Here is a 27,799-nt window from a genome sequence, read left to right as displayed (position 1 = left end):
CATTAGTTTTTACAGTTCAATTGATGCTGTATTAGGAGATGTGCTGAACTGCCCAGAAGTAGAGATTTGCCAAACTACCCAAAAAATAGTCTGCAAAGCAAGAAAGTCAGGCCAGCAGCCAAATCAGCAGCAGTATGGCCACGCTGCTCCCTCTGCAGCTGGGCATGCATGTTTTAAAGCACTGCTAACTGAATCTAGATGAGGCCTTCTGCTGGACGTCTGAAGAAGTATGGATCTCAAATGGGACACAGACAACTGGGACAGCTCCTTGTGCCACCTCAGTGATGGCAACAAAGGCACTTTCCTCTCTTAGAGCTCTGCACAGCACACAACTGAGTGAGATACTGTCCCACAGGGTGTGCTGCAGACCAGAAGGCCAAGGGCACCCTGGGCTGCATCAGAAGCAGCATGGCCAGCAAACTGAGGGGGAAATCTGCCCTTCTGTCCTGCTCTGGTGAGACCTCACCTGCCTGCCGTGTCCACCATGGAGCCCTCAGCACAGGAAGAACATGAACCTGATGGAGTGGTCCAGAGAAGGCCACAGAAATGATCAGGAGGCTGGAGAATCTCTGCTATGAGGACAGGCTGAGGGAGTTGGGAGTGTTCAGCATGGAGAAGAGAAGGCTCCAGGGACACCTGGTAGCAGCCTGGCAGTTCTTGAAGGGGCCTACAAGAAAGCTGGGGAGGGACATTTTGCAAGGGCTTACAGAAAAAAGGATGAGGGGCAATGGCTTGGAACTGGAATAAGGGAGATTGAGACTTGATATAAGGAAAGAGATTTACAGGGAGGGTGGGGAGACACTGGAGCAGGTTTGACCAGGGAGGTTGTGGATGTCTCCTCCCTGCAGGGTTCCAGGGCAGGTTGGAAAGAGCCTTGAGCAACTTGGACTAGTGGGAGGTGTCCCTGTCCATGGCAGGGGATTGGAACTGGACAATCTTCAAGGTCCCTTCCAACCTAAACCATTGTACAATAGGCATCTGCAAATATTAAAAGTGCTCCTAATCACCTCCCATCACTGATGCAATGTGAGGCGATGGCCAAAGCAGGATGTTTATAGCTCTCATTTTTTTACTGGGCTCTTTAACTGTGTTCAGAGAGTTTCCTTAGCATATCCATCTTCCATGCAAAAACCAGGTAGTTCCCCAAGTACAAATCCCAATTCTCAGGCACAGGATGAACACAGGTTTCAGAAAATCAGGCCAAAAATATTTCCTAGGTCATGTTTTACAGCAATACACAGACTGGCAAAAGGCCATGTGCTGGCCCCTACTTTGCAGAGACCAATTTGCCCACGACTAGAGTCCTTTGAAGTGGCAATCTGCTTCCCTTCAGATGCCATCAGTGGATGAGAGTCACAAATTTCTTGATGGACTTAATCTGAAGCCTTTTGTGGTCAAAGAATGCCATTTGGGCTACACCAAGCACTCTCTCAGGGTCTTCATGCCCTTTACTCCTGAGCCAGTAAGTGACTGGAGTAGGAGTGGGTCCCTTCTAAGTTGAAATCCTACAAGGCATGAGGTAGGTACTGAGATGGCTTTCCAAATGCCTCAAGCCCATAACCTCACCTGTGTTCACTTGCTTCTTCAGGACATCAAATACAGAGAAATGCTCTTGTGGCTGGTGAGGAACAGATCCCATTTCCTGTGCTGTTTGGTTTGTATTAACAGCATCCAGCCCAGGGAAGACATCATGAAGATTTCTAGGTCCTACAGTAACACCTGTACCAGCGACTACCAGGACACAAAGAACTTTAAGCTCCCAGAAGATAGCTTCACAGATCTTTATTTCATACCTAGGGATTTTAAACCATTTAAAAATAGCTAAAAAGCTTTTAAACCTGTTTGTTTCACTAATTCTGGAGACAGAACAATCGAGTCAGGGAGGCCAAACAAGTCCATAGCAAAGTGAAATGCAGGTATCAAAGCCCTGGGCATTAATCATACAATCCCAAGTACACTGTCTAACATTTAAAGCTATTACAGCTAGTTCTGGCAAAGGCAATTTAGGGACTCACACAGAATAAGCCACAAAACATCCCCAGTGTCAGGATGGGAGTTTTTTCCAAGCCCTCTTTAATTAGCAGGTCAGCAACATAACAAACCACAATGGCTTCCTTGGTGTCCATCAAGCCAGCATGGAGAGCAGATTGGGTTATTTTTTTCCCCTTTAAACCAAACTGTGATTAAGTTCTCATTCCAGGTACTAACCTTGCTTTTAGATTGATTGGCTGAAAAGTAGGTCTAGATCTGGCATATAACTTCCAAAGAGTTTCTATCATTGGGTTTGTAAGGTGCCAGTGTAACAGAAGTGATGCTACAGCCCCCACTGAGAAGGGAAAGGTAGAGGCAGCTGTCACACTTTACCTTCACACCTCTCCATCCCAGGCTTCAGGAGGAAAATCCCTTTCTGTCTGAGAGGAACTGCTGGAAGACGTTTGATGATGCAAGGGGGGTAGAGAGCCTCATCTACCTCTGAAGCCAGTGGAGCTGAAACACTCAGCACCTTGCAAGATTGAGCCCAAAGGCATTATTATCAAGTCAAGATTTCAGGGAAAAGTAGCTCCAGATCTGGGGCTTACTAAGGAATTGCATTGTCTTATTTAAGCAGTGAAGAACCTTGGGGAGACCAAATTTGTGCTGTTACAATGCCTGCTAAGGAGGTCTGAATGACACCAATTAAGAAGCAACTTGGCAGGACATAATCTGTTAATTTTATGCCATTTACATGCATTCTGTCAGCAATGCCAACTGGCAGCATTTGAACTGTTTAAGTTCTCTTTTTCTCATTCTGTCTCTGCTGCACAGGATTGCAAAAGCTTAAGTTGTAAAGGAAAGTCTCAGCAGCCATTGTCACTCCAGGCTTCAGTGGGTCTTTTCCTCTGTCAGATGATGCCACTGGCACCACTCTTATTAACCCTCAAGAGCACACTGTTGCTACCAGTACACCTCTTACTGCTGTGATTGCTGCATGCTGCTAGAGAGGTTTTGTCCCCTTCTCTGTATCACATGAACCTCCATGCCTCATAGATGTATCTGCCTCTCTGTGTTTGCCTCTGCTCTCAGAGCTCTTCTGTAGAGCTGCTTAAAACCATGCTGAAACCCACAGCACCAAAGCCCAGGAGATAAAGGAGAGAGGGCACAGACTCCATTTCTCTGAAGCAAGCTCCTTAAGGAGAAGGGCACAACATCACTTGGCTTCACTTGCATTTTCTACCTATTTCTGGCTGCTCTGACAAGAGCTGCTTCAGGTACTGTACTCGGGTACTGTGCTCAGGTGCAGCCACAGATACACCAGAAATCCAGAGAAATGTTTCTAGGGCAGCCATGCTCTGCCCAGGGTTGGAGCAAAGCTCCATAGCATAGCTGCAGATGGCACTAAGCTGGATGGGAGTGTTGGAGCTGGGTCTGCAGAAGGATCTGCCCAGGCTGGCTGGGCTGAGGCCAGCTGCATCAGGTGTAACACTGCAACAGATGCTGAGGCTGATATTGGTGAAGACTTCACACTGACTGTCTCCAAAATAGCACTGTCCTGTATAAAGTGACAGAACAGCCTGCACAGGGAAAAGGGCAGAAGTGTCCCAAGGCAGGTTTTCAGTACTCCACAGAGGCAGGATTTTTGTGGCAGCCATCCTGAGCTGCAAGATGCAGGCAATTGAAAGCAGGAGCCTCTGGACAGTGCAGGGGTTGGCCTGCCTGCAGATCGCAGTGCTTTCTGTTGACATGATTACTGCTGAAACCCACTCCTTAGCAGCAGCACTTCCAACTTGGTGCAAGAGCCAAGGGAAAAGGAGAAGAAGGGAGGCAGCTATCTCGGGTCAGCTAGGTGGCCAAGTAAGAACTGTTAGTGAGAGCAGATCAGAGGAGCCTGTCATCGTTCTCCTCTCTCATGTGCTTCCTCGGGAGAGGGATGCAGGAGATGCTTTCCCTGCTCCACCAGCCCCCTCACACACATTCCCACACGCTCTCAGATCTGGAAGCTCAGAGCTCTCCCTCAGGACGTTCAGTGGCTGAACTTTCCTCCTTTGTGCCAGAAGCAAGAAGTGCCTGGCAGAGTTGAAAGGGTGTGTTTTACTGCTCGGGAAGCTGAGGAACGTTCAGGGCTTGCTTTCCTATTCCTATAGTGACAAATTACAAGTTCCCTTCTACAAGGCTACATTTTCTACAGTTCTGTTCCACACAGACAACCTGTTTGAAAAGCTGTCCAAATGCATCAGGAGCTCCTCACTACATAGTCCACAGGAAGCACCAAGGTACCCAGGGAAATTGGCGTCGCAATATAAGGCAACTTCCAGGTGAAATGGGGGCGGGAGGGAATGGCTCTTAGGACTCTCTATTTAAAGCACAAACCCCTCATCCAACAGAAAGCTTCAGCACAAACTAGGGCAGACACCAATGTACAGGGTTAACACTCCTGGGGGAGTGACCCTGAACCTGACCCTAGGGGTCTTGGCCCCTCCTCAGGGGTGGGCCACACTCCAGGTGATGGTTAGCCCACTCCCCCCACTTCCTGTGGTATAAAAGACAGGAGTTCTCCTGTCTCTTGCTCTTTCTCTCTTCCTGCGTTCATGATCACACACACACTGATACTGCATACCAGCACAACACGTGGCAGCCACGAGGCAGAGACACCATCACATTACTCGGGTTGTATCCATCCCTGTTTGTATTTTGCTGTTTTCCCTTCCTTATCCTTTGTAAACTCCCCTACCTCCAATCCCTTTTTCTAAGTTATTGTTAAACTTTTCCTTTTTAACTTCCAAATCGAGTGAGATTGATTTATTTGGGTGTCCCTACCTTTATCTCTCTCCCTGTCTTTTGGGGAAAGGAGGGGGAAGAGGGGAGGGCGCTCTATAAATTCTATAAATTGTCATTGGGTCTACTAAATTTATAAGAGTCTCTGGGAACTTGCATTTGAACCCAAGACAACCAAACACTTCAAATTCATCCAATTCAACTCTGCTAACTTTGGCCATCAGTTGTGGCACACACAGAGTTGCTTTCCCAAACATAAGAACCTCAATCTAGGCACAGGCTCATTCACAGATAGAATGGTTTGAGCTGGAAGGGACCTTGGACCTCTTCCAGTTCCAACCCTGTGCCATGGGCAGGGACACCTCCCACTAGCCCAGGCTGCTCAAGGCCTCATCCAACCTGGCCTTGAACACCTCCATGGAGGGAGCATCCTCAACCTCCCTGGGCAGCCTGTGCCAGTGTCTCGCCATGCACGCTGTCAAGAATTTCTTCCTAATCTCCAGTCTAAATCTGCCCTCCTCAAGCTTCACATCCTACCTCAGACTTCAAGAAGTACTGCAAACAAGGATTTACTTTGGAGTCAAAAAACCCACAGTGCTAATCCAGTTTTTCAGATGCAGCCAACCAGTTCATTACTCTGGGGAAAAGTATTTTTTCCGAGCTAATGATGAACTAAATAAAGCAGCAATCTCAATTGCCCATCATCAAAAACGTTTAGCCCCTCTAGCTAATTAGCAATACTTAGCTGTAATGTCACAGGAGTACATCATGAGGTCATTAAAACTTAGCAGAGACCTCTGGGGAGACCCTAGAGCAGCCTTTCAGTATGTGAAGGAGGCTACAGAAGAGCTGAGGAAAGAGTTTTTACAAGGGCTTGTTGTGACAGGCTGAGGGACAATGGATTTGAGCTGGAAGAGAGGAGATTTAAGCTGGGTATTGGGAAGAAATTCTTTACTGCTCCTGGACACCTAACACTTGCAGGCAGGGCTTACATGAAGGTTGTGGGACTTGCTTCAGTCCTAACCCAACACCACCATGCACGAACCCATACTCAGTATTCTTTGTCATAATTCAGCCTCAGGCAGGAAGGTTTCCATCAGCCCTCTCTGAAACATGTTTGCACTCTTCCCTCCCCAGCCTGTGCTTGTTTTGTCCCTGTGTAACACAACAGTTCCCTCAGAAGGGGAGTAAATGATACAACCCAAGGTATTGCCATAAGATTATCACAGGAATTTCCTGTTCCTGCAGGTAGGCACCGGTGGAACAAACAAAACAAATGAGCAGGGAGCCTCTCTTGTACAAAGCAGACTGCAGGGCTTGTTAACCAAGAGCTTCCTACATAAACTAACTCAAGATGTATCTGATTCCCTCCTTCTTCCCCCCCCCCCCCCCCCCCCCCCCCCCAAAATACGTTTTACACAGTGATTTTTCTTTATTTGTAACTTATCCCTCTGATCTAGAACCAAAGATCTCATTCAGAGCCTGAAGAAGCAGCAAAGCAAGCCACTGCTGCTGCGTTTACTGCTGCCACCAGGAAGAGTAAGACCCAAAACCCAGTGCAGACATTATGCTCTACATTGCAGAGCAGATCTGCTGCAACAAAGTGATCCAGAGCCTCTTTTCGGGTGAACTGGTTAATGTAACACCACAGCCAGGAAGAACTGCATTTCAGCAGGCTCAGCTGCCCCCCAGCCACTTCTCTGCCTCCAGACCCACAGGCACACCATTGCCAGCCCTGCATTTAGTTACTGTCTTCTTGTGCAGCTCTTGCAGAGCTTCCTACTGACAGGAAGGATCTCTTCTGTAAACTGCTTTTTCAGAGTGGGAGATGACAGCATGCTAGTAACTTTGTGAAGAAGTCTGCACCATGGAAGGCCAGAGTATCTCACAGCTACAGCAGTGCTTCATTTTGAGCAAGCTCTCAACAGCCAGCAGAGTTTGAGTGCCTGGCTCAGGAACATTCCACCACCACCAGAGCTACCAGTCTGATGAATTACTCCTGGCAATGTACAGGTATAGCTAGAGGAAATTTGCTGCTCCCATTTTGTATGCCAAGTGGACTTTGTCTTGTACCAAAATCCCCAAAAATAAATACCCTCAGGCACTGCTTACCAGTCAGACCTTTCCTCATGCACCATCCTCCTCTGGTCTGTTCTTCTTGGAACCCTGAAAGAAAGAAACGTGTGATGGATTATGGCACAGGGCTGAGCTTTGATATGACTTCAAATGAGCTGATAAGCCCCCTAAAGCTATTGAGGTGCTGGAGCCTGCCCAGACAATGGCAACAAAGCTGGTGAAGGGTCTGAAGAACAGGGCTGGTGAGGAGCAGCTAAGGGAATTGGGATTGTTTGGTCTGGAGGAGGCTGAGGGGAGACCTCATTGCTTTCTGAAACTCCCTTCTTAGTCTAAAACAGAGACCAAGAGATAAACACCTCAATGTTTATCAGTGCTTCAAGGGTGGGTGTCAGGAGAATGTGACCAGTGGCGCACAGGGACAGGTCAAGGGGTAACAGGCACAAACTTGAACATCTCAACACGAGCAGGAACTTCTTTAACTCAGGAATGATGGATTAGTGAAGCAGGCTTGTAAGAGAGGTGGGAGAATCTCCATCTCTGGAGACTTTCAAAACCTGCCTGGATGTGCTCCTGTGAGCCCTTCTCTAAGTGATCCTGCCTTGGCAGGGAGGTTGGACTTGATGACCTCCAGAGGTCTCTTTCCACCTCTACCACTCTGTGCTATGTTCTGATGGGGAAGGGGGAAACATATCAGTTTCAAAGCCCTAAAAGGCACAGGCAGTTGGGAGCAAGAAGAATGTGAAGCTGAGCCAATCAACTCTTCTTCACAGCCTTCTGGTGTTCTTGCAGGAAAAGGATGAGTCCTATTAGAAGGGAACATCAGCAGCCAAGAGAACAAGGGGAGGTTGTAAGAGGCATAGAGGAAAAAGCAATCCATCTCAAGAGGGCTCCTGCCAAGGAGATGCCAGCTGCCTCCACTGCACTCACTGTCCCCCAGTTTAATAAAGTCTGTGGAAATGGTTGCTTTACAAGGAGTGATGCTGTAATTAGCAGAGTCTATCACATGATGCTTTTTCCTACATTACAAATTAGCAACATCACCTTCTTACAGCTAAGGAGGCAGGGAGAAAGAGGATCACACATTCATGGGGAGACAGAGCACAGCTATTTTCATTCAAGGCTCATAAAACCTTCTTTCTCCCCTCTTCAGTAGCTGTTTTCACTCTCAGATAAAGAAGGTAAACTGTGTGGAGCATCTGCCTCATCCTGTATTCCTGATGCAACCAAGACTCCCAGCAGCTCTTGTACATCCTTGACCCTCATGGGGCAAACACACAACCAGAGTGCCAAGTGCAGAATTGCAGCAATCTGACAGTCACACCAGGGTCATCATACAGATATTAGCCATGGAGTGGAAAGAAAAACAGAACAACAACCTCCACCACAGATAAGTTCTACTCTCCACTTTGACCATGAGTTTGATAGGTTAAAAACCTGCAACCCCCACCTTGGCTGGTGCTTCTTTAGCATGATGTTGTTTTCCATACAGTAAATGCAACCACAAACAGCCTTTCTCTAATTAAGGTGGTGTATTCCAGCTAATGAGCTGATCTGCACCTGTCACAGAGGTCTGCATTGGAGTGAAACACAGGCTTGCTCCTGTGCCTGCAAATCATCATGGAATGGTTTGGCTTGGAAAGGACCCTAAAGATCATCTAGTTCCAGTGTCTCTGCCATGTGCAGTCATACCTCCCACTAGAGCATGCTGTCCAACTTAAACCTCCCTTGGAACAGTTTTGCCTTATTCCCAAGTCCCAGCATCACTGCTCAGAGACTGGATCCAGTCTCCACTCTTGCACAGGATGCTATCAGCCACACCAACAGCAGCCTTAGACTGCAGAGCTACACTTCCTCCTTGGCTCTGAGGACCTAACCAGTTTCCAAGGCTTACATGTTTCTCTCTGGCTGCACAGGGTGCTGCACTGGACTCTCCTGCTCAAGTACATCCCATTCAACCCTTCACTAATTGCCATAAACCACCAGCACCCAAGCGTGACCACCTCAAGCATTCAGCTGTGCACCAGGAAAAGCTGGAGGAAAGGGAGCAGCTCCAGAGCACAGGCAATGCTATGGGCTCCAGTTCCCCTTCCTCTGGATGCTCCATTTTCCCTCACACATGCTGTCTTGGAGATTTCACAAGCCATAGAGAGAACGGGAGAGGAACAGCTCTTGGGGCAAAGGGGAGGGGGGAAGGAATGGGAGGCATCTAGGATGGGGAGTGAAGCAAGAGCAACCACCTTCTGCTGAGCACAATCTCTGCTTTTTATATTCCCTGCAGCAGGCAGAGGGAAGTGGTGAATTGCATCTACCCCCAAAGCCATCTTCCTTCCCCATGCACAGCCTCTCACCTTTGAATTCACCACCTCCTCTCTCGGCAGTGGCCCTGTGGCAGGGCTCTGGAGGTGTCCACACAAGCACAAGTTCATCTGCTCTGGGCCCACTGCACTGACAGTTCCACACCAGGCTTCCCTTGAGTCAACTCAGAGCAGCCTCCTAACAGCTTTTCAAACAGCCTGGGAATTCTGCCTACACAGAACTCAGAGGTCTTACTGCAGTCTCCAAACCCCATGGAAGAGTTGAACAGGTCACATCTATCCAGACAGGGACAAAGGAAGGTCACTAGATGCTGATGACTCCTATTCAGACAAATGCTCACCCAAGACAACACTCTGAAGTTATAGAGCAATGTGCTTTTGTGCCAGCACAGGTCGCTCAGTCACATTACAGATGTACTCCATAGCAAGTGGAAATCTCTCCAGAGCAGGACTCCAGGTAGACAAAAAGAAGCAGGTCAAGAAAATCAGGCAGAATGTAGCTTTGGCTCCCACAGCTGGTGTCAAGTGCAGTAGAACCACCACAAAGCAAGCCTCCACTGCAGCAAACTGAGGCCAAGGGATGATTAAAAGCACAGGAGATCAGAGTCTGGGATCTGGATAGAGCATGAGAAGCACAATTCAACTGTAAAAGCTCCACCAGGGTAGTGTAACCAACCTGCCAACTACAAGACTGAGTACCTACATGTGAAGACACTCCAGAGATCAACTACCAGGCCTCACCTCTGCTAACCTGCTTGACTGTTGCACTGCTGCCTGGCTCAGCTCCTTCCTCTCAGCTGAAGTCACCAAAATGCTCCCTTGTTCTCTTTTTGCTCTCCTTTCTTTCTCCTCACAAAAGCCTGTCCCTGGCTCTTCCCAGATGTTACCAATTTCTTTCAACCCAGGCACTCTGGGAGAAGACAAACTGACTTTTCTATGTTCTTGCATTAAACAAGTTTTCCACCTTGACTGAGGACTTGCAGGCAGGCATTGGTTATACAAGCACAAAATATTCCCAGCTGCAGCTGAAATCAATGGGGTAGCAACAAGGTCTGCCCCAGAGGATTTCTGTGCCAGCTGCACCAAACATGCACTGCACCCTCCTGGCCCATTAGCAATCTTCTAACTCCAAAACCTCTGCACTTCACTCTGAGGTTCAGCACTGTGCTCCCCACGCTTTGGCTGCCTCTCCCCAGGGTCTGGAGGAGATCACTGAGCCGCAGCAGCACCTGCCTTGCAGGCTCAGGAAGCCCTGGGGTTGCTCACACAGCTGCTCCAGCTCCCCAGCACCAGCACAGGAGCTGCACCCAGGGTTTGACGCTCTTACAGGCAGCCCCTGGTGGCACCCGCAGCTCCGGTGCAGTGGGCATAAGAGCAGCTCTGTGGCTAGAGGGAATATGGATTCTTTCTCATTGTGCTTGAGTGAGGCTGCCAAGTGAACTAGAACAAGGTGGCTTCTCCTCTCTGCCAGCCTCCAGATTGGTCTGTCCCAAAAAGGTGGAGTAGAAGCAATTGTTTTAAACCTGGTAAGCAAGCAGCAGCTGCATCCACACAGCAGTTAGCTGAAGAGCACAAGCCCAAAAGGGCACACCACACTTAACTGCCCGAGCCAGGGCCTGCTGCCCGTCCCTCAGCCACTTGCTTGGCCAGCCCATGGCTTTTGGCATGAAAAGAGAGAGACAGCACTTGGTCACATAACACTCTCACCTATACACTGTGCCTGGCCATGGAAGGACAGAATGACACAAATCCTACATCACACCTCCACCTGGAGAGGAGATTGGCAGGGAACAGCAGCGAGGTCCTCGCACAGAAGACACTGCCTTTCTGTGAAGCACACAAAAGCAGAGAGGACCATGTTTGGCTTGGCTTTCTCTTCTCTGCAAATTATTTATAAGACCAGATTTACAAGAACAAACCCAAGTTTGCTCCAGAAGGGAATATTTCAACCCATGCTCAAGGTATTATTCACTATGACTTAATAATTTAAGTGTATTCAACACTCTGCTTGAAACCAAAATAAAGCATGTGAAATATTCTTACCACTACTTGTATTTCCTCTTATTAACAGCATATTTTCCATGCCTTATTTATCCTTTCTGCTGGCATATCTGCTGCAGACTTTGAATCAAAGTAAAGCTATGTTCTCTTTATTGCCAGCTTTGACTGGATCCCTGATAATAAACCATTAAACTGACAAGCAAATCTATAAACCAAATGGAATCACTGATGCTTATGCAGCACAGCTCCTGGAGAGAGGCAGCACATCTCTTCCCTTTCTCTCTTGTCTTCCAGTTGAGGAGGATTCTTTTATTTTTTAACATAAGCTATCATTCAGAATTATCCTGCTCAGCTATCACATCACATCCTCAGCTAAGTCTGTCTGGAGTTTCAGAGGTCATTTCACACAAATTTAGAAGGCAAAAGCAGTGCAGAGCTGTGTAGCTGCTCAGACTATCTCTGTTTATAGACTGTGTTAAATTATGCTAAGCTTAAGGAAATTTAACACAGAAAATATCTGCTGTAAGAAATCACATGTCCAGCAAAGCCCTCAATTAGCAACATGACCTTATTGCTCAGTCCTAAGGGCTGCTTCTACATGGACTTGTGTTCACTTCATTCTGTGGTGGGACCACTGAATCCAACTGTGGACCAGTGTGAAACAGGACAAGGACATCACAGAACCACAGAATGGTAGCGGTTGGAAGGGACCTTCAGAGATCATTTAGCCCAACCTCCCTGCCCAAGCAGGATCACCCTAAGGCAGGCTGCATGGGAACACATCCAGATGGGTTTTGAAAGCATCCAGAGGAGACCCCACCACCTCCCCTGGGCAGCCTGTTCCAATCCCTAACCAAACCCTGACCTACAGGAAATAAATATTTCCTCATCTCCAACCTAACCCTCCCCTGGCACAATTTCAGGACATTTCCTTTCATTCTCTCAGCTGATACCAGGGAGAAGAGACCAACCTCACCTCGCTGCAACCTCCTCTCAAGGAGCTGTAGACAGCAATGAGGTCTCCTCCAGACCAACCAGGTCCAGCTCCCTCAGCTGCTCCTCCCCAGCCCTCTTCTCCAGACCCTTCCCCAGCTTTGTTGCCCTTTTCTAGGCATGCTCCAGCACCTCACTGTCTGTCTTGTAGTGAGGGCCCAGCAGCCAACAAGCCAGAGACACCATAAAGGTACACTCAGGGTTACAAGAAGCTCCTGGCAGATGGTGCAGACAACAACCTGACCACTGCGTTCTCAGTTCTCAGGATTTCCAACCAGCTAAGTTTTTAACAACAAATTCTGAACTCCCTTAAATTGGGATGCCCTTTGCCTCGTTTGCTCTTTTGCTTCTGAACTTTCAGAGCTGCCTTCCTCCAGCTCTCCTCCACAGCCACAGAAACAAACAGAACAACTCTTAAATGTTACAGAAGCTCAGAGTGCACAGTGCTGCTGCAGCAGATGGGTACAAAGAGACAGCAAAGCTTACATGAAAGGGAATCGAGAAACAGAGAAAAAAGGCTGACTGCTGCTCCCATTCAGGGTGAGCTCCTGGTTCCCCCCTCTCCTGAACATGCTGAGATCAAGCTTCGGCTTGGCTGGGACTTACAGCAGCCCTCATCGGTGGCCTCGCTGCGCCCTTCACAGAATCAATCTAGCAGGAACATGAGGAGCAGTCAGCCCTGCGTCAGCTTCCATCCTTTCACAGCCCGAGATACAATTTAAAGGGAGTCCCAAGTTCATGTAAGCAAGATCTAGAAGTCATTCTTACAGTCTCCAAAGAGCTGCCTGGTGGTTTATCAGCTGGGGGGGCGAGGTGGGTAAGCAGAGGCACAAAGCTGGCTCGTCGTGTCAGAACCATGCAGGACGCAGCTGTACTTAAACTCCTGCAGCCTCGATGGGCACAGTGTCACCTGCAGAACATCCCCATCGGCCTAGGAATTCTCTCCACTGTTCCAGAGCACTCCAAAATCCCACTCGGGGTTTGAATGGGGAGGAGGAGGCATGAACAAGCCTTGCAGGCTTGAAGGGGGAGCGGCAGGAGGCCTTTTGCAGGTGTGCTGACCCATGCGGGAGCCTGCGCTGGCGTGGGGCTGGTGCTCGGCTGGGTGTGCCTGCCCAGTGCAGAGTGGCAAAGGGACACTTGGTCTAGAAAAGGATAGAGCAAGGGAGAAGGTGAGGGGGTTCCCACCTTGAAAGAGCTCCCAACAGCACAGGTTCCTGCCGTGACAGAATTCCCATTTGGACTGTCCCTGCTTTTGGACAGCTCCTACCTGTTCACAGGGCTCTCGGTTTTACACCATCCCTGCTTCGGATGGTTCTCTGCACTGCTGCACCATTCTGTGCAAGCCTGCAAGCTTGGCAAGTCCTGGGGTGCTTTTGGGAGAGCTGCCAGCGGCACCTGGACCCCCCCACTCTGGAGCATATCACAGGCAGGAGCATATCCTGGCTGCCATTCCGAACTGGGGAGACCCCAGCAGTTCGGCTCTCCCCTGCTGGGGCCGAGGCAGCGTCGCTCCCACCAGTCCCTGTCCTGTGGCAGCCATGTCCAGAGCCATCGCTGAGCTTGGCAGCTTTGCCACTGGCCTTGGGCTTCCACCGCCTGCATCCAGACTTCTGGGTATTGCTTGCAGCTCAGAAGGCAGCTGAACAGCAGAGAAATCCAGCAAGGGATGATGGCTGAACACCTATCTCACCTCTGCCAGTAAAGCCTGCTGTTCCCTCGATTCTCTGCTCAGCCTGACTGAGAGTGGGGTACAGCTGGGCTTAGAGCTTAGCCTTCCTAAACCTCTACATTTGGCCATAACAGCCTTTTGAAGAGTTCCTGATCCAATTAGAATCTGTAAATAAACCTAAACTAGTTCTGCATACATACACACAAATCAATATAGAGAGAGAGAGAGTCTGAGGGCAGGGTTTTCAGGAAAATAGTTCTATTTTCATAATTCCTGACTCAGCCACATTAATTCTCTGCCTCCACGGCACCCACAAAGACTAATTTGTTCTCCTATGTGGGGATTTTTTCCCCCTCACTTTATAAGTCTTCCACCAACTTCTGTGTGGTGCTTTTCCCTGTCAGTAAGAAAGCCTCTGCTCCTCAGCTGTGGGGATGCCTTTGAAACTCACACGTTGGAAAGTATTCCCATTTCAAAACTGCTGATCCAAACAAGCTTTCAAACAGCAAGACCCATGTCCTGCATTTGCTAACCTCCTCTCTATGTACTTTCAGCCTCTCCCCACAGTCCCTGTGTGCCCAGCTGATAACACCTTCAATCTGGTTAGGTCTGCCTCTCAAAGCCAACATGGATTGGGTTCTGCCTCACTTTCCCCCAGCAGGGACTTTAATATAGCTCTTCCCCACCCCCCAGCTGAGGATTTTCTCCAAAGTTGGCAGAACTTAGTATGTCTGAAGCCTCTACATTACTGTCAGCTTCAGCCCCTGGACTCCAGCATTATCAGCAGGGGACTGATGGAGATGCACAGGCAGCCAGACAGGTCTGCTGTGCAGAAGTGTGGCAGTTCAGAAAGGATGAAGTTAGCTACAAACAAAACCAACCAGCCATTAGGGGTTGACCTGCTGGAATGCAGCTCCATGGAAAAGGACCCTGGAGTTCTGGTGGACAGTAAGTTATCCACGGGTCAGCAACATGCCCTTGTGACCAAGAGCGACAATGGTCTCCTGGGGTGCACTAAGAGTGTGGCCAGCAGGCCAAGGGAGGTTTTCCTGCCCTTCTACTCAGCCCTGGTGAGACTGTGAGCAGAGTCCTATGTTCAGTTCTGGGCTCCTCAATTTAAGAGGAACATGGAGATACCAGAGAATGACCAATGGAGGCTGTGGGGATGATGAAGGGACTGGAATGTCTGTCTGATGATGACAGGCTGAAAGCTGGGGCTGTCTAGGATGAAGAGGAGAAGAATGAAAGAGGTTGCAAATATCTAAGGGGTGGATAACAAGAAGAAGAGGCCAGGCTCTTTTCAGTGGTGTCCTGTGATAGGACAAGAGGCAACAGATACAGTCTGGAACCCAGGAAATGAGGAGAAACTTCTTTGTTGTGAGGGTGCTGGAGCCCTGGAACAGGCTGCCCAGAGAGCTTGTGGAGTCTCCTCTGGAGACCTTCAAGGCCATCTGAATGTTTTCCTGTGTGACCTGCCCTGGCTGATCTTGCACTGGCAGGAGAGTTGGACCCAATGATCTTTTCCAACCCCTACCATTCTGTGTCTGTATGAACAACCACTGTTCTCCCTCTGCTGCACCCTCACTAAAGAACTCACCAAGCATACAAACTGTGCAAAACCAGCACCAAAAATCTGCTGGTTTGGCTCTTAATCTGAACACAAAGGACGTTGGAGCATCTCTGATTCCATACCACAGGGGATTTTAAACCCACACAAAGATTTAGGAGCCTTTCATACATGGCATTGAGTACTCCAGAGGGCTGCACCTCTGCAAGAACAAGCCCAGTCCTCCCACCTGGAGCAGCTCAGACATATTTCCATCTGGAGGGCAGGGCATCATCAGTAAGAAGAGGAGAAGGAAGAGAGAAACCTAGAAGTTACACACACATTGTTAGATAAACCAGATTTTAAGTCAGAAAGAGTATTTGAGCTTTTGCTTTTCATTTATTTCAACATTTTACTCCATGAATGCTGTAGTACAAAAAGCAATTCAGCCTTAATTATAGTGGTTTAGCTGGGTTGCTATAATTTTCCTGTCCCTTCATTCTCCCCATGTTTGTAACTAAGAGCTTAGGCTCTGGTAATTTTTTTTTATTCCTCATAATTGCTAAGCCTGAGCAGAGCACTAAGAGCTCCATGCTTAGCATTTCCTTCTGTAAGCTGAAGGCATACTGTGCCAAATATAAGCCACTTGAACTAAGTCACTGTGGGTAGCAACCTACATCCTTTAACTCATGGCACACAAAGTATCCCATGTCCTGTTCCAGACACCCACACACCTGTTCAGCTCCAAGCCCACCCCACAGCCAGCCACCACTGTAGTGCTGCCTTTGCAGCAGAAACATGCTGCTATTTTTAGCCTGCTTTCACCCCTTGGTTAAGTAGCTACAACTCACTTTTTCTACCTTTTGATTTTGCTGGAGCAATTCATGCTCAGAAGGCAAAGAAAGAGTTCCTGTATGCCACCATAGCCCTGGGAGCAGGCTCACCAGACAGCAAAGGGTGGCAGAGGCAGGGAGTGTGAAAGGCAGAGACACAAGCACAAATACAACCTGGGTGATGAGGAGGATCTGAGGGCGCTGGTGGATGAGGTGCTTGATGTGAGCTGGCAGCTCAGAAAGCCAACAGGGTCCTGGCTTGCATCAAAAGAAGTGTGGCCAGCAGGTCTGATTCTACCCTTCTGCTCTCTGATGAGACCCCACCTGGAGCACTGTGCCCAGTTCCAGTGCCCCCAACACAAGAAGGCCACGGATCTGCTGAAGAGCGCCCAGAGGAGGAGCATGATCAGAGGGCTGGAGGACCTCTGCTCTGAGGACAGGCTGAGCAGCTGGAAGGGGCCTGGAGGAGTTCTATCTATACAGGCTGGCGGCAATAGGATGAGGAGCAATGGTGCCGAGCTACAGCAAGGCAGATTCCGACTGGACGTTAGGAAGATCTTTACAGTGAGGGTGGGGAGACACTGGAACAGGTTGTCCAGAGAAGCTGAGACCACCTCATTCCTGGAGGTGTTCAAGACCAGGCTGGACGAGGCCCTGAGCAACCTGTGCTGGTGGGAGGTGTCCCTGCCCATGGCAGGGGGGTGGAACTGGATGAGCTTCAAGGTTCTTTCCAACCCAAACCATTCTACGATTCACTTATCAGCTTCCTCCCTGCAGGAAGAGGACATCCCACTGTGCTTTCCCCAGAGAGACATTTTCATGTCCCCTCTTTTAGGAGTAACTTCACCTTTGAGAAGTTTTGCTCAGGGACCTTGACTGGGCTGTGTTGCTCCACACAACCAGAGCTGCCCTCCCCTTCAAGCACCTCCCTGTCTGCTCAGACCCTGCCCAAGCTGCTTTCTCCTGCAAACCCCTCTTCCAAGGAGCTGTCTGTCAGTCTCTCATGAGGGAAGACTGAAGGATTGAGGTTCTTTAGCCTGGAGGAGAGGAGACTGAGAGGTGACCTCATCAGTGGTTATAAAGAGGTGCAGGGTGAGAGCAAGAGGCTGGAGGCAGGCTCTGCTGGGTGATGCTCAGGGACAGGACAAGGAGCAATGGGTGGAAGCTGAGGCACAGGAAGATTCATGTCAACGTGAGGAGGATTTTTTTCACTGTGAGGGTGACAGAACTCTGGAAGAGGCTGCCCAGGGAGGCTGGGGAATCTCCCTCTCTGGAGATACTCCAAACCTGCCTGGATGTGTTCCTGTGTGATCTGCTCTAGGCGACCCTGCGCTGGCAGGGGGGGTTGGACTGGATGAGCTTTGGAGGTCCCTTCCAGCCCCTGGGGTTCTGTGATTGGCCTCAGCAAACAAGCACTCAGACACTGGCTCGCAGGCCAGCTCACAAAGGCTTCCTGAGCAGGGCTGAGAGCAGCTTGCCACAGCTCCAGCCTGCAGCTGGTAATTGCTCGGGGAGGTGCCTTACAGAGCAATCAAACCGGTAACGATGCTCCCGAACTGCAGCAGGGTGTGCGGCCAGATTAAAGAGCTTGGGCTTAGCCTCCCTGGGAAACAGGAGGCTTAGCAAACACAGAATTAACATTTTTAATATTATGAAGGGGAATTAATAACACAATAAATATGGGAGGGGGAGAAGCAAAGCAAGGAGCTCTCGACAGCAGGTATGCTGCTGCTATCTGGAGGCTGGCAAAGGAAGGGGGAGTTTGTCTTGTGCGGTCTCAGTAGGAAGCAGAGCACACAGGCAAGGCTCGGGACAGCAAGCAAGAAAATATGTGGGGAGGTAGCAGTTGTGCTGGTTTGAGGCTAACTGGAATATTTTAATGAGGTAAAAATAGGTGATAGGCTGTGAAAGGGAAACAATGCTGATGTCTGCTGCACTCATAGGCTTGCTGAGATGTACAAAAGCAAGGGCACAAACACAGATAAGAGAGTCTCTGTCTGTCAGAGTCTGTGTTTCCTCCCTGGGCCTCTGCTGCTCTGCCTGGATCTGTGTAACCCAACTAATCATTCTGCTTCTAACCCTCCTTGCTGATCCTCCCAGCTCACCTTGCACGTAAGGCAGACTCTGGGATAAGGCAGAGGGGTGGGAAGAAGGTGGAAGGGAGGTTGGGAGCCCCTCCTGGGGACTCTGGTTTCTGGGAGGGCTGCTGTGTTTCTCTATTACTTTTAACTTGTCTATAGCTGTATATTTTTATACTACATTGTAAATATCTGTTTCCATATTGTGCTAAGCAGGGAATATAAAGCTTCATTCCTTACCCAACATGGGGCACCAAAAAAAGATGTGATGGTCTGAGACTTACCCACCCCCCGAGTCAATGAAGTCACCCAGACTGGACTCAGCCAGCTGGCAGGTAAGGAATGCAGCTTTACATTCCCAGCTTAGCACAAGATACAGGCAGAGATTTACAACACATCACAAATAGTTACAGCTACAGACAGAAATAGACAAGTTAAAGGTAATGCAGAAACACAGCAGCCCTCCCAGAAACCAGAGTCCCCAGCAGGGGCTCCCAACCTCCTTTCCACCTTCTTTCCACCCCTCTACCTTACCCCAGAGTCTGCCTTACGTGCAAGGTGAGCAGTAGAACATGTACAGCCATGCAAAATCTTCACAGCCAGCCCCACACCAGAAACTCTGTGACCTGTTTTAGGGGATCTTGCAGGGGTGGCACAGTGCAGCTGGGGCAGGCAGCTGCAATTCCCACTCACATATATCCAGTCACTCACAGCCACACACAGGAGCCAACCTCAAATCCATCCATCCACCCAAAACAGCAGTTCCCCTCTGGTGCACAACCCATAGAGCACAGTCTTTGTCTCTTTTCACTTGTAAGCAAAATCATTTTCAGGCAGTGTTGCCATTCTGCTTAATTTAGATTTTCAAGCATTCTGGAAACCTTGACATGACGTGAATGATGCCTCTCAAAACAGACTCCTAGGCTGCCTCTGAGTCTATATAAGAACTTGAGAGGAGAACAAGAAAACCAGGCAGGGCATCATTTGCTTTCCTGTCAACTCTTTTAAAGAAGAAATAGATAAATGCTTAAAGAGGATTAAGAAGACTTGCATCACCACTACATGTCTGCTATTAACATGAAGCTCTGGGTAAAATAGTCATGCCACCCCTAAACAAGCAGCATCACTTCCAGAAACTTGCATCCCTGGGAAAAAAAACTGCACCTTGTCAGCACTGGGTCATGTAGGAGTAATGCAACCCACAGCCAAGGCCAAACACATCAGCCAGTTCAAAGTCACCAAGCTGCTAGCACATCTTCCCCTGCTGGAGTGGTCATCCAGCTTCTTAAGGAGCTTTTGCAGCTCTCTCCCAGTCCCTAAAGGTTCTGTGCTACCAACATCTGCATTAGGAAGCTGGAGATAGCTCAGGAGAGAGCCATAGAGAAGACGAAAAGAGAAGCCACAGGAATGTATAAGTAAGCCCTTTGCTTGATGCCCAAGTCTGAAAACACTGATCTTTCTATAGCAAACCAGCAGAACATTGCAGAGTGCATTAAGCTACAGCTGACTACAGAGTGCCTGGAAAGAAGGGCCAAATCCTCTTATCAAATACAGTCCTCGCTTTGAAGCAAAGCTGGCACGCAGGGAAGCCAGAAAGAGCTGTGCTACCGTGGAGCCACCTACAAACACACCACCCACACAATGTCACTGCAAACTGGCAGCCCCAGCTCCCTGATACTTTCTTAACCTTTGAAATTATTTAGACATCTGTTAAAACTGTTGTGGGTTTACCACATCCTTCCTTTGAGGTAATTAAGCTTCATAACAGAGAAGCAACAAAACATGGGAAGAAAGCTTAAAAGAACAAATGATCCCATTCTGGAGTACAAGTAACACAACACTTCACTTCCAGAGGGCAGTTCTGGCCTAGTAAACACAACAATAGCTTTACTCTGAGGTTACAACGAGAGAACATTCGTTTCTACTACTAATACACGTCGGCAAAGGTCCCAAGATCCAAGGCAGACTGCCAGTATAGCTGTAAAATAATACTTTCTTCCCCACTTTTAACTACATGAAACAGCTTTTCTATTCCATTAACCACACTCCCCACCACTGGAGCAAAACCTGATTGAAGCCACTGCTAGATGCAACAGACAGAGCTTTGTGCAACACAAGACTGAGTTTTGGATTGCAATCAGGCAACCAAATGAAGAAAACGAGCTCACTTCAAATGCAGCCAAATCCAGGAGGTTAGAAGCAAGACTCAGTTCAGGGTTGAAGAAACTCTCTAAGGTCATCAAGTCCAATCATCATCACCCCAACACCACCATGACCATTAAACCATGCCCCTAGCTGCCAGGGCCACACATTTCTTGAACACCTCCAGGGACCTCCACCACCTCCCTGGGCAGCCTGTTCCAATGCCTGACCACTCTTGCAGTGAGGACATTTTTTTCCGTTGATACAAAAGAAATAAGTGAATCCAAAAAGTAATATAAGCCTTCTCTAGGAGGTTAAGATTCCTCTTATGGGAGGAAAATTGGGTGTCTGGCAATTTTAGGCTGATTTAGGCAGCTGGGATTGCATTTATTTCCCATCTGTGTGAGGGAGAGGAAAGGGCTCCCCCACAAGAAGTTTGTTGCTCAATATGGTCTTTTGCAGGACTTTAACCTCCTTTGTTATTCATTGAAATTTATGAGCAAAAGCTGCAAGTCACAAATGAAAAAGGGATTTGACTGGCAGCTACAACTTCAATTTGTGTGAGAAATCCCTCTGGAAAACATCCTTATTTTGTCTCAGCACCAAGCCCAGGCTGCTGACACTCTGTCCTCTTGTGTACCCATCCTCCTACTGCAAATTACAACTAAATTACCAAACAGCTCACCCAATACCTCGGAAAATAAATTCCAGAGCCCACTCTGCTCCACCTAATTAATTTCCTTAAAGCCACATCCCAGAGTGATCAAATAAGACACAAGCTCTTTCAGGAGAAGAAACTCCCCCTGGAGTTCCTCAACATCAAATGGAACAAACACCAACACTCCAACATTTGCATCTCCATGTTTGAACCCCCATGTCTGCATATGTAAGCAGACATTTGCATGTCAGCACTATGTATTATTAATAGTGATTAATGCCATCATTATTCAAAAGGCAGTAGGCTGCCTGGCCTCCCGGGGAGGTCGGCACATACGCATGTAAAACCCCCTCGTGAAATGAAACCCAAAGAGGTGGCTTGTGGTTAAGCTCATTAAGAGAATATCTGCCCATACTGAAACCCAAACATGCAAAACCTCATCATGAAATGAAACCCAAAGAGGTGGCTTGTGGTTAAGCTCATTAAGAGAATATCTGCCCATACTGCAACCCAAACATGCAAAACCTCATCATGAAATGAAACCCAAAGAGGTGGCTTGTGGTTAAGCTCATTAAGAGAATACCTGTCCCTATTGAAACCAAAACATGTAAAACCTCATCATGAAATGAAACCAAACCAGATAGCTTGTGGTCAAGTTCATTAAGAGAATATCTGCCCATATTGAAACCCAAACACATAACACCTTCTCATGAAGTGAAACCAAGATTGGTGGCTCATGGCTAAGCTCATTACCAGAGGAGACTGTTTGTCCACATAGAAACCCAAACATGTAAAACTCTCTCATGAAATGAAACCACCCCAGATAGCTTGTGATTAAGCTCATTAAGAGAATATCTGCCCATACTGAAACCCAAACATGCAAAACCTCATCATTAAATGAAACCCAAAGAGGTGGCTTGTGGTTTAGCTCATTAAGAGAATATCTGCCCATGTTGAAACCAAAACATGTAAGACCCCCTCATGAAATGAAACCAAACCAGATAGCTTGTGGTCAAGTTCATTAAGAGAATATCTGCCCACACTGAAACCCAAACAAAGCCCCACAGTTCCCCTTCTGTGCACTTACTGTTCACAAGGGCTCCACCAAGGAGTTTTACAACAAAGCACTTTTGTCTGCCTGGTGCTGGGAACCTTTTTACTGTTCCACCTAGCTCCTGTTAAATAAGGGAACTTCAGCTTCTCTCCTGAGACTCAATTCTACAGCTATTTTCCCTAAATAACAGACCCCTGTTCTCAACGACCTCACCAATCATCTCCCTCCTTAAAGAGAACTTTGCTACGGCTACTGCACCAGCTGGGATTGCTCCAGTCAGTTGCCGTGGGCCTCTGCTGTTATGACAACCTATTCTCAAGCAATTAAATGACAGCAGGAAGGTAACAAAGCACAGCAGTGGTACTTGTATCACTGTTCTGGGTGCTGATGCTAATAGAAGGCTATCACAGAACCACAGCGCTAACCAGGTTGGAAGAGACCTCCGGGATCACTGAGTTCAGACTACCACCTAACCTTTCTAATTAACTAACCCATGACACTAAGTGCCTCATCCAGCCTCCTTTAAACACCTTCGGGGATGCTGACTCCACCACCTTCCCCCAGGGCAGCCCATTCCAATGCAAATCAGTCTTTTCATGAAGAACTTCATCCTACTGTCCAGCCCAAACCTGCCCTGGTGCAGTTTGAGACTGCGTCCTCTTGTTCTGTTCCTGGGTGCCTGACAGAAGAGACCAACCCCACCTAGCTACAATCTTCTTTCAGGTAGTTGTAGAGAGCAATAAGGTCTCCCCTGAGCATTCTCTTCTCCAGGCTGCAGTTTCTAGCTGCTGTCATACAGGAGAACAACTCCTGTCAGCAGCCACTGGCAACCTTCATGAGTTGAGCAGTTACAATCCTAGCCTAAAACCTGCCCCAGCATTTTGCTCCAAGTTAAATTAAGGGCAGCTGTGAGATTATCTTCAGGGCTTGCTGCTGAAGGGCAGGTGTAGAGCACACCAGGCCAGTCTCACCCACAGCTGGGCCAGGTTTTGAAGGTGTTTGTGTTGTTTGCTTTCTTGTCAGACAGGCAAGCCCCACGGAGGTGGATTCACAGCCACTCGTCCTCTGCGCACATGAAACAAGAACCAGCTTTCTAAATGCTCTGCTCTGCTCTTGTCTCAGTAGAAACTAATGAAGTTGAATTGCCCTCACAGTCCTTTTAGCACCCCTCTGGCAGGCTGTACTCCTGGCATGACACCTTTCCTTCCCTCATTTCTGCAGCTGACCGTAAACTTAAATAAAGCTCTCGCAGAAGCACGACGCACGTAATTGCCACAGGTAGCGCGAGGTGTCTGCCAGCTCTCATCCTCCCAAAGTGTCCTGGCTTCCAAATTTATACAATCATCATTTTCTATTTCTGATCTATAACATAGCAGTAGGTCTGAAACAAGTTCTTTTTTTCCCCCACTGTGAAAATAACCTGAAAATTTATGTTGACATGAAGTAGTGCTTGCTCTATCACTGAGATGATCCAAGCACAGTCACACTGCCTGGCACAGATTCAGCTAATATGCATTTATAGCTCTCCCTCCTTGACAGAAGGCAGTATATTTCCCAGCCTGCATGTGCAGTTAGGCCAAAGTGTTGTTTTTCACTGGGACTCATAACCTCTACTCTTTGGAATATTTATTTTCTTCCTAAGATGCAAGGGGGAAACTTTATGCAACTTAGTATATCAATTCTACGTCAATACTACACAGGGGCTGCTGCCAGATAGCTGATCAGAACAACCAGAGGGAAAAGCTCCCCCGTCTAAATTACTGGATGAGAGGGGGAATAGGAATGAACTCTTGGTTCAGAAGCATTTGCAGACTGTTGGTTCATCCAGGTGGCATTCACTTTCTAAGCCAGAAGAGCTTGCCCAGTCTAACTCCAGGGGCAAGGTGTAACTCCAGCAGCCCAAGAGGGGCCCTTCAGAGAGAACTTTTTTCCCAAATCAAAGGAGAAACACAGGATTCAGGTACACCACCTCTTAAGGGAGATGAAATCTGCTCTGTTGCACTTTGAGGCAGAAACCACAGCAGCTGCCAAGCAGAATAGATAGGCCTTCTAGTGTCTGAGAGGGAGCTAGAAGAAAAGCTGGGGAAGGACTTCTGACAAAGACGTGTAGGGACAGGATCAGTGGCAATGGCTTGGAGCTGGAAGAGAAGGGATTGGGATGAAATTCTTGACAGTGAGGGTGGTCAGACACTGGAACAGGTTGCCCAGGGAGGTTGTGGATGCCCTCTCCCTGGAGGTGTTCAAGGCCAGGTTGGGTGAGGTCTTGGGCAACCTGGGCTGGTGGGAGGTGTCCCTGCCCATGGTGGGGGGTTGGAGTTAGATGTCTTTAAGGTCGCTTCCAACCCTAAGCATTCCATAAATCTGTGATTGCCCTTCCAAACCCCACTCCCTTTGCCATCCCATTATGCAGGGCCAGAGTCAGAACCTCTCTTCTTTCCTTAATCCGAGCCAGCAATGGAAAGAACTAATGTGACACCTTACTCCTTCTACCTAAGTTTCACCCAAAATGATGTCCAACTTAAACTACACAACAGAAACATTCTCTTCAAAAATTGTAATAGAACACAGGAAAGCTTCATGATACTGAGGAATGTCTCTGGTATGTTTCTGGCTGCTGGGAAAAAGAAACAGGGAAATAATGTATTAATCTGGTAACACAGAGAGGATTGTTTCTTGGAAGAACACTGATAGTAAAGCAGAGGAGTGGAGCTGGGCTCTGTAAAATGACTTGTGCTAGCATGAGGAAGACCTGATGATCACTCATGTTGCATTTCCCAGCTCCATAGTGAATGCCAATTTCATCTCTCCCAACTCTCTACTGTCAAGTAGAAGAACTAAGGTGCAGAGATGTATAACAGCCAGACAACTGACATTTGCTTTTAGAAGCCCCCCCAGAGTTGTGCTCCTTCTGCTCATCACTCTTCAAGAACTGGCTCATGGAAATTACCTTGCTAGAATGATGGTGTCCTTCACAGCATGGACCAGCACATCAAGGAGGATGGAAAAGTCAAGGGCTGATGGGGACAAGTTACTGATGGTGACACTAACTGCACTCCAACCACAACCCCCTTTTAGGTAGCTGTAGAGAGCAGTAAGTCTCCTCTCAGCCTTCTCTTCTTCAAGCGAAGCAATCCCAGCTCCCTAAGCCTCTCCTCATAAGACCTGTTCTCCAAAGCACAACAACTGCATGACACTAAGCTCCCCTTGGAAAAGCCAGCCCTAGCAAGGGACGGGGGGATGGGGGAAGAGTAGTGCAGGCAAATCCATAAACTAGACACTTTCACAAAGTGGGATCTGTGCTGAGAATATCCAAGAGGACAAGCTTCTGCTCTCACTTGCACCAGCAGAAAACCTGAGCAGCCCAAGGGAACTCAGTATAGCTGCGGCTACATAAATGATGAGTTGTGAAATCAAGTCTTGAATAGGAAATAGCACACTCCAGGAGAGTCTCCATTCCAGTGCTGCCACACCCCCTGCCTTGCCACCTTAATGTGCCTTGATATATGTGGGGTGAGATTAACAGGCAGCTGATAACCTCCTAATTGCCCAGGGAGGTGGTGGAGGTGCTCTACAAAGGTGTGGCCACAGCACCCGGGGGCATGGTTTAATGGCCATGGTGGGGTTGGGTTGATGGTTGGACTCGATGTTCTACAAGGGCTTTTCCAACCCAAACAATTCTGTGATACTGTAATTGAGGTTGAGCTACTGAAAGGCATCCAGAGAAGGGCAGCAAGGCTGGGGAGGGGCCTGGAGCACAGCCCTGGGAGGAGAGGCTGAGGGAGCTGGGGGGGTGCAGCCTGCAGAAGAGGAGGCTCAGGGCAGAGCTCACTGCTATCTACAACTACCTGAAGGGAGGCTGTAGCCAGATGGGGTTGGGCTCTTCTGCCAGGCACCCAGCAACAAAACAAGGGGACACAGTCTCAAGCTGTGCCAGGGGAGGCCTAAGCTGGATGTTAGGAGGAAGTTGTTGTCAGAGAGAGTGATTGGCATTGGAATGGGCTGCCCTGGGGGAGGTGGTGGAGTCACCATCCTTAGAGGTGCTTAAAAGGAGGCTGGATGAGGCACTTAGTGCCATGGGTTAGTTAATTAGAAGGGTTAGGTGACAGGTTGGACTCGATGATCCTAGGGGTCTTTTCCAACCTGGATGATGCTGCGATTCTGTTCCAGCATGACCTAAGCTAGATTGTCTGGTCCTGCTCTGGCAGGGAGGTTGGATTGGGTGATCTCTTTGGGTCCCTTCCAACCCCTGACCTCCTGTGAGCCTGTGATTCTATCATAATCATTTGGTATATCAAAAGAAACAAATGGCTTAAAATTAGGCTTTGAAATTATAAGAGAAATGCCTCTAAATAAAAAAGAAGCAAATCATGTTTGCTTTGGAAAATTCCAGTGGCCTTTGGAAAGCAGCATTTGAGGAATCTACTCGCTTCCTTCCCTTGTAAAGACAGGCAAGAGGCACTGCTGGTTCGTTCTTTCCCCCCACTGACTGCTAGTGAGGCAAGCTTATTGCCTGCACACATCATTTGACATCCTGCAAATAGAATGAGTGCTCCATTGGCAGCAAAGGAAGGCAGAAACCTTCTCAGCATTTGTCACATTCCCTGTTTGCTTCTCACTGAGCTATTTGGCATGAAAATGTGAGGAGGGATGGAGCTGGGCAAAACAGGACACGGGGGGATGCGCCTGCAACCAAGCTTTGGCTGTTTGGAAGTGACTGGTGAGTTATGAGGCTGAGACAGGGAAATGCATCACCATGATACATCTGATAGTGCCTTCCACACAAATAAAGAGGAAGTCAATAATTAAGCTCCAATTAAGGCTGTGTTCACTACTTTTCTGGAATCCATTTGTTTTCAGGAAAGCATACAACACACACTTGGCTTTAAAGCAGAGGCAGCTTCACTAGGTAGCTCAAGTTCAGCACACACCAGAGCACCCTGCCACATAGGGGTGAGAGCTTGTGCTGGTTTGAGGCCAATTGGAATATTTTAATGAGAGAAATTAGATGACAGGCTGTGAAAAGGGAACAATGCTGATGTCTGCTGCACTCATAGGCTTGCTGAGATGGATAAAAGCAAGGACACATACATAGGTAACAGAGTCTATCTGATGGATTTGGTGTCTGTGTTTTCCTCCCTGGGCTTCTGCTGTGTAACCCAACTAATCACTCTGCTTCTAATCCCCCTTGTTGATCCTCCAAACTCACCTTGCACATAAGGCAGACTCTGGGATAAGAGTAGGGGGTGGAAAGAAGGTAGAAGGGAGGTTGGGAGGCCCTGCTGGGGACTCTGGTTTCTGGGAGGGCTGCTGTGTTTCTGCATTACCTTTAACTTGTCTATTTCTGTCTGTAGCTGTAACTATTTGTGATGTGTTGTAAATCTCTGCCTGTATCTTGTGCTAAGCTGGGAATGTAAAGCTGCATTCCTTACCTGCCAGCTGGCTGAGTCCAGTCTGGGTGATTTCACTGGGGGAGGAGGAGAAGCAGGTAACTCCTAAACCATTACAGTGCCAAAAGCCAAGGCACCTCCAGCTTCCAGAAACTGCATATCACAAAGAAGCTGAGCTGCTTCTCACAAACATGACAAGCACAGCCAGGTAGCTGCCTGGGATGCAGTTTTCTATTCAAAACTGATTGTGAAACATGGTAAGTAGTAAAAAAGACAAACAAAAAGCAAGCCA

At 48.3% G+C, this 27,799-nt stretch overlaps 1 protein-coding gene and 1 long non-coding RNA gene across 2 annotated transcripts in view; both read right to left on the bottom strand.

Annotated features, from left to right (window-relative positions):
* Positions 1–27,566, bottom strand: part of CDH11 (cadherin 11) — a 720,336-nt gene extending 692,770 nt beyond the window's left edge. Inside the window, exon 1 of the mRNA XM_064159936.1 lies at positions 27,550–27,566. The gene's annotated coding sequence lies outside the window, so the exon portion shown is untranslated. The remainder of the gene's footprint in view (positions 1–27,549) is intronic.
* Positions 1,080–22,260, bottom strand: LOC135184183 (uncharacterized). The gene is made up of 3 exons (XR_010305881.1): positions 22,154–22,260; positions 6,865–6,918; positions 1,080–1,793 (listed from the first exon to the last, which is right to left on the bottom strand). It is a non-coding gene; the product is annotated as an uncharacterized LOC135184183 (long non-coding RNA).
* Positions 27,567–27,799: the final 233 nt, after the last annotated feature.

Source organism: Pogoniulus pusillus, chromosome 20 (genome assembly GCF_015220805.1).
Source record: "Pogoniulus pusillus isolate bPogPus1 chromosome 20, bPogPus1.pri, whole genome shotgun sequence".
NCBI lineage: Eukaryota > Metazoa > Chordata > Aves > Piciformes > Lybiidae > Pogoniulus > Pogoniulus pusillus.
This window is presented reverse-complemented; position numbering and strand designations above follow the sequence as displayed.